This window comes from Triturus cristatus, chromosome 4_2, assembly GCF_964204655.1.
Source record: "Triturus cristatus chromosome 4_2, aTriCri1.1, whole genome shotgun sequence".
NCBI classification, from domain to species: Eukaryota; Metazoa; Chordata; class Amphibia; order Caudata; family Salamandridae; genus Triturus; species Triturus cristatus.
In genome coordinates this window covers 36,325,498-36,338,438 of record NC_140586.1, presented here as the reverse complement: position 1 = coordinate 36,338,438, position 12,941 = coordinate 36,325,498, and positions in this window count along the sequence as shown.

The following is a 12,941-nucleotide window of genomic DNA, read 5'->3' as shown; positions in this document are numbered from 1 at the left end:
CGCTCTCTTCGCGCTCTCCCCCCCTCGCGCTCTCGCGCTCCTCTTCCCCCCCCCTCGCTCTCTCGCGCTCCCCCCTCGCTCTCTCGCGCTCTCCCCCCCTCGCTCTCTCGCGCTCTCCCCCCCTCGCTCTCTCGCGCTTCCCCCCTCGCTCTCTCGCTCTCTCCCCCCTCGCCTCCGCTCTCCCCCCCTCGCTCTCTGCTCTCCCCCCTCCTCCCTCGCTCTCTCGCGCTCTCCCCCCTCGCTCTCTCGCGCTCTCCCCCCCTCCGCTCTCTTTCGCGCTCTCCCCCTCGCTCTCTCGCGCTCTCCCCCCCTCGCTCTCTCGCCTCTCCCCCCTCGCTCTCTCGCGCTCTCCCCCCCTCGCGCTCTCGCGCTCTCCCCCCCTCGCTCTCTCGCGCTCTCCCCCTCGCCCCCCCTCTCTCTCGCGCTCTCCCCCCTCGCTCTCTCGCGCTCTCCCCCCCTCGCTCTCTCGCGCTCTCCCCCCCTCGCGCTCTCGCGCTCTCCCCCTCGCTCTCTCTAGCTCTCCCCCCTCGCTCTCTCTAGCTCTCCCCCCTCGCTCTCTGTGTTCAGCTCTCTCGCTCTCTCTCGCTCTCTGTGTCAGTCTCTCGCTCTCTCTCGCTCTCTCTCGCTCTCTGTGTCAGTCTCTCGCTCTCTCTCGCTCTCTCTCGCTTTCTCTGTGTCAGTCTCTCGCTCTCTCTCGCTCTCTCTCGCTCTCTGTGTCAGTCTCTCGCTCTCTCTCTCTCTCTCCTCGCTCTCTGTGTCAGTCTCTCTGCTCTCTCTCGCTCTCTCTCGCTCTCTGTGTCAGTCTCTCGCTCTCTCTCGCTCTCTCTCGCTCTCTGTGTCAGTCTCTCGCTCTCTCTCGCTCTCTCTCGCTCTCTGTGTCAGTCTCTCGCTCTCTCTCGCTCTCTCTCGCTCTCTGTGTCAGTCTCTCGCTCTCTCTCGCTCTCTCTCGCTCTCTGTGTCAGTCTCTCGCTCTCTCTCTCTCTCGCTCTCTGTGTCAGTCTCTCGCTCTCTCTCGCTCTCTCTCGCTCTCTGTGTCAGTCTCTCGCTCTCTCTCTCTGGGGGGGCATGGGTACATTACATGCAAGGTCCGAGGGCCGACAAGGAAGGCCTGGCAGCCCGCGGGCTGTACTATGAGTACCAGGGCTTTAAACAGACAAAAAGGAAATTTTGAAAAAAACAGACAGTCGGGATAATTCACAGATGTATTTCCCTCATAACATGTAGGCCATGTTAATGATAGATGTATCATATAGAAGAATAAATACTGTAAAAACTAGTCATGTTAAGATATTCCTGCATAACTAAACACATTGTGCCACCAGACACAGGGTCCTACTCTGTATCCTCCTCGGTGATGCTAAGGAACATTTACTTCATATGACATTTGCCTCACCATCCCATCCCCCAGCATGCATCAGTCTGCTTGCAATGTGCAGTAGCAGTATGTTGCATTGTTGGTTGTAGTCTTGATTGTACCTTTTCAATGATCAACTCCACATTTGCTGAGACAAAGTCATGCTTATTGAAAAGGCATTTCTCTTGTAGGGGAATTCTATGTATAGTCATAAGCATTAAATATTCCCGCCCTCCTGCGGGGACCCCGGAGAACTTTTTCCAATAAATCTTTTTAAGTGCTGAAGCTCGCCTTTCTTCAGGAAGGCCTGCATAGTCACTTTAAAATGTTATTGTGTAGCCTTTAGGATTAGGCTACAGTGGTAAAAATCTTCATCTTGTTGAATCAAAAGGGGGAAAAGCCCAAGGAGACATGCATTGAATGCATGAAGATTTTATTTTTGTACTCCTATTAAATAAGTAAACCCCACGCAATCCCCCCCCCCCCCCCCCCCCCCGATCTCAACTTCCCCTACATCGTGGGTCTGTTTTCAATCAATGTCTGCGCCAAGATACCAACCAGTGCTGTACATCAAGAGCTGACCAAGAGGTTTGATCATCGGACAGCATGATCTTCTGTTAAGCTCCTACAAATTCCAGAATGACCCAAATTCAGCCTTCCAGTTAATCTTTTGGCCCAGTTCCCTGAAGTGTCTCACGGAGTTCCACCATTTCCCTCCCGAGTTGGAGGTAGGGCCTGGCACCACATTTTACATATCTCCCTCTTAGCCAGGAGGATCAAATAAAATAGCTGATATAACCTCTATTTCCACTCCCAAGATGTCCGAATTGTCTTGCCCACATTCCTCCAGAGGTTTTCCAAGACCTGACAGCTGGCAAACATGGATATCATCTGCCTCTCCGGCTCCACACCTCTTAAGTTTGTACTCCCCACCACCACTTATCTTAACCAACTTCGCCGGGGTCTAATAGACTCAATGTAAAGTAAAATAAAGTGGTGTTCGAGGCATGTTTTCTGTTAATACACATGCTTTGCATACTTCTGCCATCTAGTTTTGGGTCTGGATGTATGCAAGTTGTTTTCTTTCAAACAAGTCTTTCCAGTCACGAGTTAAGATGACTCCTCCTTTCAGTGAAAGTACAGATGGGCATCGACTCCATTGTTAAGATTGTTTTTTCCGCCAATTCCGCCATCGGGTTTGGACGTGTATTTCTGCGCTCCGGTTCGAAACCGTTCTTCAGGTTCCCTTTCGGTGCATAATCCATTGTACCCTCAACAGTATGGTTCTCGTACAAGTTTCCCTTTTTTCCGGGTATCAGATCGATTGGGAAACACTATCTTCGGTCGGAAATATCGTGGGTGGCCCTCTGACCTAGCCACGTCGGTCTACCCTTCTACCGATGGAACGGACTCCAGTCCAATTCTTCCCTCTGTGCCACTCCAAGTACCCTCGCACCTACCTACATAAACTTAGAAAGTTGTGCCTCTCACCGGAGCACAAGAAAGAAGACTGTGACGCCTGTAAGTCGTTCCGGTCGAAAAGACTCTACGCAATCGTCAGGCTTGATGAAGAGAAATTCAACACCAAAGCATTCAACATAATCCAGATATCTTCGGAGAAGAATCCGAACATGAAGAGATCAAAGTGTCTGCAGCAGAAGATGAAGAAGCTTTCTCTGTTCCAGAATCTGATTCTGAACTGGAGATTGATTTTGAGTATGAAGATGTGCCTCCGTGACAGGGTACCGTGAGAACTAAAGACCCTTTACCCCATAAAACCTCTTCCATCAAGCATAAGGTTCAGCACCACCTCTGCCTCTGGGCCTTGATTGGCACCAAGACTGTTTCCGACGCCCTGCCCTCGGGCCCGGCACCGAAACAAAGTCAAGCCTTCTGGGTCGGTATCGAGTCATTTAACGTTGTCGTTTTCAGTTCCCAAACCCTCCGCTCCGAAAGACAAGACTGGTTCGGAACCACAGCCTTCATCTCCGAAAGATAAACATGCTTTGGAGCAGAAACCTTCCGCTCCTAAAGGCAAGACTTGTTCGGCACCGAAACCTTCGCAGAGAACGAAAGAAAGCCTCATAAAATCTCCAGTACCTATCCTGAATCATTAGATCCTAAACAAAAGAAGAATAAATCCGTCCAGTTACTGGACATACTTTAACTAAGACACCATCCAAGCTGAAATTATAAGATTCCTCTGATGAAAAATAAGAAAATGGCTACAAGCCCTATTCATCCACCGCCACCATCTTCACCATAAGTTCAGATCCTTTATTCATAACATCTCCGGGGTCTCCTCATACATTATGTGATATAGATGATGACAATACTCATTTGCCTGTAGATCCATGGAATGACTACACTATTGATCCTCCCATGGATACTGACCCAGATCTATTCCCTGCAAAGCCATCACCGCCTGATGATAATGTAGCTTACCAAGGGCTTATTCTAGAGCAGCAGAGTATCATGGGGTTGCCTTACGTAAACAATATTTGGAGGAAGATTTTTTAATTTGAGACTCTAGGGCCTTCACGTAGGTCAAGTCACAGTCTTCCCATGTTAAAAGGCATGATGAGACATGGTGAAATATTTAAAGACCCTGTGTGTGCCAGTGTTTTAACTTCAAGGGTTGATAAAAAATATAAACCCTGTCATCTGATCCTTTTTTTTTTAAGGGACAATTGCCTCTAGACTTGTTAGTGGTCCCGAATACTCGTAATAGCACACTCGCAGACCTCTGCTGATGTACCGCCTCCAGACAAGGAGTCTAAATGAATCTATGCATCTGGTAAGCGTGGCTGCTCAAGCCGCTAACCACTGGCACATTGCTAACACACACAGCCTACTAGATGGGTATGATAGGGCACACTGGGACGAGATGGAACAACTACTTCAATATCTCCCAGATCAACACAAAATTAAAGCACAAGTGTTAGTCCAAGAAGGCAAACTCATTTCTAAATCCTCCATAAGATGTGCTTTAGATGCTGCTGCTGCTGCAAGGGGAATAATACCAGCAGTCTTCTAAGAAGACATGCCTGGCTTAGGATTTCAGGGTGTAAACCCAAAGTTCAACATTCCATTTTAAACACCTCCCTTTGACAAACAGCAACTGTTTGGACCTCAAGTCGAGGAGGCTGTAGAAAAAATGAAGAAAGATACAGAAGTGGCGAAGTCCATGGGGGCTCTTCAGTCCCCATCGAACAGAGGCTCCTTTTGCAGCTCGTTGTATAGAGCAGGGTCCAAAAGCACATCCGCAGACCCTACTGCTTCCTCTTACAAATCCAACAGACCACCCTCTCCCTCTAGAGGTTTTTATAGAGGAGAGTACAGAGGAAACCATTCCAAAGGTAGAGGAGCCACAGTTCATAACTCCCCTTCCCCCTAACAAGCAGTGACTTGCTCTCGTCCCCCCCCCCCCGATCTCTTAACACCTGTTGGGTGAAGACTTCAAAAATTTCTTCCCATTTGTCAGTCCATAACATCAGACAAATGGGTGATTGGCATTAACTGACATGGTTATTGCCTGGAGCTTACTACAAATCCTCAAATTATTCCACCTCGCACTCATAAACTCTTGTTTAAGCACCTACAGTTACTCACACAGGAAGTGCAATCTCTGTTGACAAAGGGAGCCATAGAACCAGTTCCATTACAGTACCAAGGTTTAGGGGTTTACTCTCTGTACTGTAATCCCCTAAAAAGATGGTTTTTTAAGACCGATTTTGGGTCTAAGAGAGTTAAACCGGTACATACTGTCAGAACATTTCCATATGATAACACTTCAATAAGTGCTTCCACTTCTGCAGCAGGGTGATTTTATGTCCACGCTAGACTTAACAGACACATACTTTCACATTCCAATACACCCAGCTCATCGCAAATATCTCAGATTGGTGGTAGCAGGAGAACATCCTCAGTTCAAACTGCTCCCATTCGGAGTAATAACTGCACCCAGAGTGTTCACAAAATGCCTAGCAGTAGTCACAGCTCCTCTCAGAAGACAAAAGAGTATCTTCCCATACCGAAACAATTGGCTCATCAAAGCCAGCACACTCCTAAAGTGCTTGCAACACACTCTGATGGCGTTCGACCTACTCCACCAATTGGGTTTTACGGTCAGTACGCAAAAGTCTTGTCTTCAGCCTTCACAAATGCAGTCCTGTCTGGGAGCGACTGCCATTACTCGCACAGCTCCAGCCTCTCCCAATATAGCCAGGATTCGAAATATTCAAACTTATTACAGTTTCAGGTTAACCAATACCTACCAGCCAAGACTTTCATGCAACTGCTAGGAATTATGTCATCATGCATCTCAATAGTGCCTCATGTAAGACTACACCGGTGTTCCCTACAAGAATGCTTAGCACATCAGTGGAATCAATCGTAGGAAAAATTAACAGATCTAGTGTTGGTAGGCAGCCGCACTCCTCGCTCTCTGGCGGAACACACAAAACTTATCAAAAAGGCGGCACTTCACTGACCCTGTTCCACAGACCGTGCTAACAGCAGACTCCTCCCTCACAGGTTGGGGTGCCAATTTCCACAACTACACAATTTAGGGGCTCTGGGACGACATGCTCAAACACCTTCACATCAACTGTCTTGAATTTCTAGCAGTATTTCTAGCATTGAAAGCCTTTCTGTCTCACCTCACCGCCAAAGTTGTCCTAATCTCGCACAGACAAATGACTGCTATGTACAAAAATGGTGGGACACACTCTACAACTGTCACGCCTCTTTCAGACCATTTGGCGTTGGGCAATCCATCACAAAATTCATCTTTTGCCAGAACACCTCCCAGGAGTGAACAATCAAATTGCAGACAGCAGGAGGAAGCAACAAATACACGAGTGGGAACATCATCCCTAAATTCTCCTTTCATTCTTTCAAATATGGGTATTCCCTCAAATAGATCTGTTCGCCACAGTGGACAACACAAAATGGCCAAACTTCGCCTCCAGGTTCCCACACCCGCTGTCCAAAGGCAATGCCCTATGGATGAATTGGTCGGGGATATTTGCCTACGCTTTTCTGTCTCTCCCACTCGTCCCGTTTCTGGTCGAAAGCTCAGGCAAACATCGCTCACACAAATTTTGGTAGCTCCCACATGGGCTCATCAGCTGTGGTTCACCACACTGTTAGAGCTATCAGTGGTTCCACATCAAAAGTTGCATCTCAATTCCAGCCTTCTAACTGAATCACGGCAAAGTCAGGCACCCAAACCCCAAGGAGGTCAACTTAGTGATTTGACTCCTGAAGTCATGGAGTTTCGATACTTCGATTTACCACCAGCTTATAGGACTATTAAAGAAGCAAGAACATCTTCCACCAGAGCTTGATATGCAGCTAAATGGAAGAGATTTGTTTATTATAACAACAAAATTGTTCCTTTAGATGGTTCTGTACAAAACCTATCTCATCTTTTGCATCTACAGCAAGCTGGTCTAGCCTACACATCTGTTTGATTGCACCTAGCCGCATATTTGCAAAACAGACCACATTTATTTTTGTTCAAAGTTCAAGTAATAAAAGCCTTTATGGAAGGCCTAAAACAAGTAATTCCACCCAGCACATCTCCGGCACCAGTTTGGCATCTCAACATTGTACTTACAAGACTCATGGATCCTTTTGAAGCATTACCCTTTACAGTTCCTTTCATGGAAGGTTGCCTCCCTCATTGCTATCACTCCATTAAGAAGAGTTGGTGAGCTACGGGCATTAACCTTAAAAGAACCCTTCTTTAAGCTCCATAAAAATAGGGTAGTATTTTGCACCAGTCCAAAATTCCTTCCTAAAGTAGTTTCTGCTTTTCATCTTAACCAATCAGTTGCGTTACCTATGTTCTTCCCTCAACCTGATTCCGTAGCAGAAAGAGCTCTTCACACACTTTATAGACGAGCGCTATTGCACTATATTGAAAGGACAAAGGATTTTTGTAAAACAAAGCAACTGTTTGTTGCATTTGCTCCACCTCACATGGGCAATTCTATCTCTAAATCTGGCATTTCAGGATGTATTATTAAATTCATTCAGATTTGCTATGCCGCAGCTAAAAGAACTTTGTCTATACCTCCTAGAGTGTATTCCACTTGCAAAATAGGAGCAACTATGGCCTTTTTGGGTAACATTCCTATAGCTTACAACTGTAAGGCAGCAACATGTTCCACACCACACACATTTACCAAACACTACTGTGTGGATGTGTTAGCACGTCAGCAACCCAAAGTAGGCCAAGCAGCGCTAAGGACACTATTCAGACAACTGCAACATCTACTGGTTAGCCCCTGCTTTGGGAGAATACTGCTATATAGTCTATGCAAAGCATGTGTATCTACAGCACACATGCCTCGAACGGATTGTTACTTAACCAGTAAGCATCTGTTCTTGGCATGTAGAGCTGTAGATTCACAAGCGCCCTCCAACCTCCCTGGCCACCTGTAGTTGTTGCTGTTCTCCTTATCTACATTACATACTCATGGACATCTCAGTACTACACTCACTCACTCCATTCTCAGCCTCTTACGGGAAAACAATCTAACAATGGAGTTGATGCCCATGCGCACTATCACCGAAAGGTGGAGACACCTTACCTCATGACTGGAAAGACTTCTTCTAAAGAAAATAACTTGCAAACATACGGACCCAACACTAGATGGTAAGTGTATGCAAAGCAAGTGAATCTACAGCTCTTCATGCCAACAACAGATACTTAATGGATTAGTAACATCCTTCTTAATGCAGCAGATTTTATTACAGAATAAAGCATGCTTATGGATACTTGCCATGACTTTTCCTACTCCACACTTGGCAAGCATCCTTCCCAAACCAGGTGAAGAGGTCCCATACTTTCTGCAGCTGCGACCAGATTTCCATACCAGTAGGATATCTCCTCCTTTCTTGGTTTTGGAACTTAAAGATCCATCTCCATAGATTTTCTTCCAGAGTCTGACCACCCCTGATTTCTTAGCCACGCTGATATCTGATAGAACTTAAACATGGACGGCGTTGCATCTGCCAAATCCCTCCAAGTATCCCAAGAACTGCACTTTCCCCCTTCACCATCTCCCCCCAGCGTGTTATTACATAGTCTTTCGGGGTTTTGCCAGACTGTCCAGTAAACACTCTGGAGTTCCAGGTGAATGCCATACTGGTGACCAATCACTAGTATGGAATACTAAAATTGGACCGAGCCCCAAACCACATTTTTGCAGCAGCTTTTAGGATCTTCAGCCTAACTTTCTTAAATTTGGGAGCTCCAAACTTATACATGAAACTGACCGCTCTCTGATGGATTAGTCAGCACAACACAATACATGTGACCCACCTATGAGCTATCAGGGCCAAGCATGAGCATTCTGCTATTCTGCAGTTGGTATGCCCAACAATACAATTGAAAATCCAAGAGCCCTAGACCCCCACTTCCTACCCTACTTCTCACCCTTTTCCAGGAAAGTCTTAACCCCTTATTAGCCCAAATAAAGTATGTGATTCTCCCCTGTATTCTCACAAGACATTTTTTATTAAACAAACTGTATGTTGTCAAACAAATAAGAAAACTTAAGTGGAATAGACACCTTAACCAGGTTAACACGACTGTACAGGGTAAGTGGGAGATTCTGCCATTTCTTTAAAATCCTATCTACCTCTTTAGAAACTTTCTCCAAGTTCCCTGTAGAGACCATCTCCAGATCGTGTAGTATTGTTCTCTCCAGATACCTTAGTTCCTTCGATAACCTGATGCCTTGATGGTCCTGATTTCATACCATTACCTCCTTTTTACTACTATTAATTTCATAGCCAGACAATTTTTCAAGCGAGTTCACCTCTGCAATCAAACTTGGTAGGTCATGTTTAATGTTAGAGGTGTATAAAATCCAATTGTCGGCGTATAAAGCTATCTTTCTAGAAGAAGGTTCTCACAGTGAAAGGCATTATTTCACTATTCTGCTTCAGACTGTGCCAGGGGTTCAATATATAGGTCAAAAAGGATAGGGGACAGGGGGCAACCCTGTCTGGTCCCCCTTCTATCTTTACTGAAGAGGTAAGACTACCTGTGCTTGAGGCGCCTTATAGATCTTGCTCATCACATTCCAAAACTCTTCCCCAATCCCAAATGCCTTTAGTGTGTCTACCAAATATTTCCAGCTCACCCGATCAAAGGCTTTAGAGTGGGACTTCCTTGGTTATAGCAAAATCTACTGAACCTATTAAGGTGTGTGTGAGGTCTCATCTGTCTTCCTGGTAGAAAACCCTCTGGTCTTTGTTAATTAGACTCCTAGCTACCTTTCACAGACGGGATGCCAGAATACTTGTGAAGACTTTATAATCTCAATTCAGAAGTGAAATTGGCTGGTATTACTGACACTGGATGGGGTCTTTACCTGCCTTCAAAATAAGCAAGATAACTGCCTCATTCCAAGTTTCTGGAAAAGGAGTTCCTCATCAGCACATCATTAAATAGTTCCAGCCATACCAGAATTACTACCTCTGACAACTTGATGTAAATTTCGTTTGGAATCCCATCTGGCCCAGCTGCTTTCCCCGTTTTAAGTTTTTTAACTGCTGTCAGGATTTAATTCCCCATTATTTCACAGATCAGGCATTGCTGCTCCTCCGAGCTAAGCCTCCGTAGCAGCTTGCCTGAGAGCCGATTAGCTAACTCGACCTCATCTACCTCTAGGTTTTCGAAGTATAAATCCTGGAAGAACTTTTGGAATGCCGACTCTTTCCCTTCCAAGTACTCCACCACTCTGTCTTCCTCTTCATCCTTAATTTTCCTTATGATTGCGTGTCCTATCCATCCTGGCATACCAAGCCAACTATTTTCCACATCGCTCTCTCTGCTCGTACTCCCTGAACTTACTCTTATCCCATTGCTGTTGTAATTTCTCCTCCAATTTCAGCTTAAACTTCAGTTGTAAATCCTCCAGACTTTCTTATATCCCCCTGGACCTGACCTGATTTAAATTCAGCTTCTGCTGCAACTAGTTTACCTTTCAACAGTGATGCCTGCTTCCTTTCTTCTCTAATCCAGACCACAGAAGAGCTCTTTAAGGCCCCCCTCATCCAGGCCTTAAATGCATCCTACACTACATAAATTGTGGCAGAGGCTATGTTCCATCTAAAGAAATCTACTGAGCCTTCTATCTCTTGCAGAATTCCTGTTTGCAGGAGTAATCTATTTACAGTCCATCTCCTTAACGCTAGACTAGCTGGTAATTTTAATTTACAGCGTGGCATGGTCGGATATATGAATAGGGAGATATTCAATGTCTTTGACTCTATCTACCTCGCCTGCATCTAAAGATTAGTAGTCTTCCTTGAGTAATGGCCATTCTTCTTGCTGTAAAAAGAAGAGTAGTTCTAACATTTCCCCTTTACTCCATGCCACACATCGTAGAGGTTCAGATTTTCTATCATCACTAGGAGATCAGCCCTAATCCTAGGTGAGCTAATTTAAATACAGACCAAAGACCTATCTAGGTTATTCTCTAATAGGATGTTAAAATCTCCTAGAATAAGAGGGGCGTCAAACTCTTAACTGGCTAGAGAAAAGAGTGGTCATTGTTGAGACATCATCCACATTTGGTCCATAGTAACTAACAGGGGTTTACAAAGTCTGCCCAACTTTAATCTCAGCTACTATCCATCATCCCCCTTCATCAACCTTGTATCTCAGCATGTCCACCCCGGAGTTTACCTTAACTACTATAGCTACTCTTTTTGTACAGTGTTACTGATCCACTACTACTACTTTTTCTAGCCATCTTTGCGAAAAGTGTCATGCTCTCCGACCGTATTAAGTGGGTCTCTTGTAACAGAATAACTTGAGATTAACTTTCTTTCAAATACTGGAGAACAAGATGCCCTAAAGCAGGCCCCTGTTTAACCACCTACTAACCCATAAGTACAATTTCTTATCCCCAAAGACATTCATGTACTCCTTCCTGTTGCTGTCAAGTGACGATGTAACCTATGTGGACCATTGAGACAGAAGGTTTAGTTTATCTGTTTTTCCAGTTCTCTCATAGGGGTATTTCCATGATAGTCCTAAGAGTTGAATACTCCTGTCTGCCTGTGGGGGCCACTGAGCACTTTTTCCAATATACCTTCTTAAGTGCTGAAGTTCCCCTTTCTTCAGGAAGGCCTGCATAGTCTCTTATGAATGTTATTATGCAGCCTATTGCATTAGGCTACAGTGGTCACAATCCTTCATCTTGTTGAAACAAAAGGGAAAAATTCCAAAAAGACATGCATTTAATGCAGGAAGATATTTTAAGATAACAAAAGGGTTTGTAAAGGATTTTTTCTAAGTAAGAGAAGGATGGAGTGCGGGACAGTGTAGTCCATAGGCTGTCATTATAAAGAAAGAAAAAAGGAGACTGCGTCTTTAAGAATCCTGGGACCTCCAGTGTCCCATCATGCTCAGCCAGAGAAAGTTACCTCCGTTTTCTTTTTCCGGCGCTTGCTGACAGGAACCTTGGATGATTGAGCTACTTTTTTAGTTTTTTCTTCAAAAATGTGATTTAGACATCAGTGACTACAGCTTCACTGGACGTCTTTTGCCTTCTTGTATTGTTCTGATCAGAACTGAGGCATTTTTCTGTGCAATATGCCTTCTCTGTTTGACAAATGTCCTCGCTGTAGCAAGAAAAAGCCCAAAACCGACAACCATGAGGGAGGTCTGTATCATCTGCCTGTCTTCTTCACACCTTCCTGCCTCCTGTGAGATCTCCAAGACATTTTCCAGGCGCACCCTGCGTTACTGAGAAAATTCGCCTTTCAAGGGAGAGAAGAAAGACAACGCCAGCAAGAAGCCAGTGGTACCTCTGAGCGAGGGGAAGGTGTCTTCCACCAGGGCTCTTCCCTCAGCCTCCAGTTGACGTGGAAGGTCTGAGAGGCATTTTTCAGGGAGAAAACACTTTCGGTCCCAGTCGATGTCAAGGATATCGATGCTGATAGGAGGTACGGCACCGGCGTGCGCCGTCACGGGCTGGCTCGACTTTGTACGAAAGTAGTCGCTCGATGTCAAGACATCTTCACCCTCGACATCAATTAGTGCATCGACTTCAATGCACTCCTACGCGCCGTCACCACAAAGTGGACGCTTGCTGTCGAGGGTTAAACGTCAACATTCTGGATTGATGTCGAGAAGCCGATCAATGTCGAGAATTAGATGCAGGAGACAGAGGTCGACATTGAGAAGACCACAGAAATCTTCCAAAAGGAGGACTTACTCTTCATCGGAATCACATGGTTCCAGAGATGCTTTTCCTACTCTGATAGAAGAGCAGTGGTCGAAGAAAAAGGGAACCCCCTCTAGAGCAGAGGTATTTAATCTTTTTGAGGCCGAGTCCCCCTTGTCAAACTTTTTTTTGGCGTAAGGACCCCTTTCTGACAAACATTTCTAGAACCTGGTACTCCTCATCGACAACTATCAACAACGATAAATGCCCCAAATTCCCACAGCAAATAATTTTTACAGTGGGGAAATAATATTAAACAGTGTTTAGCAAACCAAAGGTCAGTGAGCGTGTGGGTGTAGTCGAATGCGTAGCTAAAAACAAAGGGCCCC